Below are 2,966 nucleotides of genomic sequence, written 5' to 3'. Positions count from 1 at the left end.
TGAGTAATTGATCTGCAGTCACGTTCGTTCGTTATAGCGTTTGTTTTAGCGTGATTGTTAAAATTAAGTGTATCGTAAAGTTATATTCGGAAAGAATAAACCAGTTTTATTAAGTAAGGACTTGTGTCGCTAAAGTTTCGTCCGAACGAAGTTACGGAAAATTAATTAACAAACGGAGACGTAACAAATACTTTAATTAACAAAAAATAAAGCAATGCTCAGTTATACTCTTATTATTTACTAACTCTTTTTGCAGATAAGATTTTTCATACAATGTAAGAAATCTAAGCTCATGTTTTTCAATAATTACATTTAGTTGTTCCATTTGTTATATGACTCAAATTTGTTTAAGACTTGTTACTCCTCAAAATAATGTTATCATTAAAAATATATTTTTGATTGAGTTGTTGAAATGTCGAACACAAATCACTAAATAACAAAGATTTATTTTTATTGTCCACGAATAATCTACATAAAATAAATCCTTGTAGATATGTAAACAAATTGTAAAATATTCAATAGAATATAATATTGTTGCGTCATCGAGGTCACGTGACTGGTGTGGCGCCACCTATTTTCTAGAACTATCCTGTACCTTGGCGAATGCTCTAGTATTTACTAGATATAGGGTAGTCTGGTATATAAAAGAGGGTGACAACGTGACGGGAAAATAATGTAATGTGTGCGTAGGTAATGAGCAATTGAACTGCAGTCAGAGAGAGACGTATTGTTGAAGTTAACGTTCGTTGATATAGCGTTTGTTTTAGCGCGATTGTTGAAAACAAGTGTATCGTAAAGTTATATTCGGAAAGAATAAACCAGTTTTATTAAGTAAGGACTTGTGTCGTTAAAGTTTCGTCGGAACGAAGTTACGGGAAGTTAATTAACAAACGGAGACGCAACAACATGTAATGATCACGGGATTGTTTCGACAATTTGTATATTGCTTATACATATACTCTGATATGTTGTTTGTTTTTAACAGTATAGTTACACAATGGTCTATTTGCACTTGTAGTTTATTGATTACCTCACAGGCAACAGAAGTACTATGTATAATTAAAGGTTGAAATATGAAATGATTTACGGAATTAAAACTGAAAATTTGAAATGACTGAGTTTCAGAAGATAGATCGAACACAATGTTGAAAAAATCAATCTTTATTTACAACTACAAAGTCAAAACAGCAGAATATATATATATTGTTACGTCTCCGTTCGTTCGTTAATTTTTCCGTAAATTCGTTCCGACGAAACTTTAGCGACACAAGTCCTTTCTTAAATAAAACTGGTTTATTCTTTTCGAATACAACTTACGATACACTTTATTTCAACAGTCGCTATATAACAACGCTATAACTCACGTCTCACGTGGCCAACAATATTCTGTCCGCATACATTCAATTACTCATTACCTCCGTCGCTTCGTGGCCGGTCTTATATATACAAGACTACACTATATCTAGAAGAATCACGAGGTTTAAGGAAAAGACGTGAATGTTCGAGAATGACGTGGCGTGATACTAGTCACGTGACCTCGAAGTCGTAACAATATATATATATGGGATATCGGGTGGCACTTCTAGATATTTCTAAAGATCCCCTGGAAACCATGTAAATATTTTGGAAAGATCCAGTGCTATATTGAGAGAGTAAAGCATTATATGTATACAGGAGAAATAACCTCGTCTCTCTCAGAGCACAAGCGTCACCAACGTAAATGGCTGTCTCAAGTGTAAATTCGGGCGTTGTTCGTTAGAAACGTGTAAAAACATGTTATTTGATCACTCGCCTTGACTATAAATAACTAGCACACAGAATACGGCGGATTCCCTATATGTGGAAGTCTACAAGTGCTCAAACGTAACAATATTTCAACAATTTTGAAAATTTTGGTAACTTAAACAGATTAACTATCTAATGGTATTATTGTTGCATTTGTAGCGCAAAGCTACATACTGAACTATCTGTGATCTGTTTACCACAGGGAATCAAATCCTAGATTTTTGTATTTTAATTCCTTCGACTTGCCGCTGACCCCTTGGGGACACTCACTTTAAGCTAAAATATAGTACGTCCAGGTAACACACGATATGCCCGGCAAAGGTATCAAACCTTCGATTTTAACATTATCTGACTTTGAGCTTACTGCTGAGTCAGTTGGAGCATTGTAGGACCATGCACAGTAAAATTACCTTTGACCAGAAATCCATAATAATTCGTTTGTGTTCAAATGCAAAGCTACACGATGGACTATTTGTGCTGTGTAACACTCGAGTATCGAGTCACAATTTATGACGTATAAACTCGCAATTTTATCACTGAGGTAGCTTCTTAATAATAATAAAGTGTATTGTTACGACAGCTGGGGTCACGTGACGCTAGTAACACGTCATGAATTTCTAGAAGGATCCTGTCCCTTCCTGAAGTCTCGAGAGGCTACTAGATATGCGGTAGTCTTGTATATATAAGCCGCCAAGAACTGACGGCAACAATGTATAACTGAACTGCGGACAGAGAGAGACCTATTGTTGAGTCAAGCACGTGAGACGTTCGTTCGTTATAGCGTTTGTTTTAGCGTGATTGTTGAAATTAAGTGTATCGTAAAGTTATATTCGGAAAGAATAAACCAGTTTTATTAAGTAAAGACTTGTATCGCTAAAGTTTCTTCGGAAAGAAATTATACAGAAAATTAACTAACGAACGGAGGCGTAACAAATTGGTGTCAGAAGTGGGATGAAAAAAATGGAAACGAGAAGCGTCAAATCAAAGTACAGATTAGCAGATTTGATGGCAGTGTTACGTCTCTGTTTGTTAATTAACTTTCCCGTAACTTCGTTCCGACGAAACTTTAGCGACACAAGTCCTTTCTTAAATAAAACTGGTTTATTCTTTCCGAATACAACTTTACGATACACTTAATTTCAACAATCACGCTAAAACAAACGCTATAACGAACGAACGTT

This window comes from Limulus polyphemus, unplaced genomic scaffold, assembly GCF_000517525.1.
Source record: "Limulus polyphemus unplaced genomic scaffold, Limulus_polyphemus-2.1.2 Scaffold1090, whole genome shotgun sequence".
NCBI lineage: Eukaryota > Metazoa > Arthropoda > Merostomata > Xiphosura > Limulidae > Limulus > Limulus polyphemus.
Note: the sequence above shows the minus strand (reverse complement) of the source record.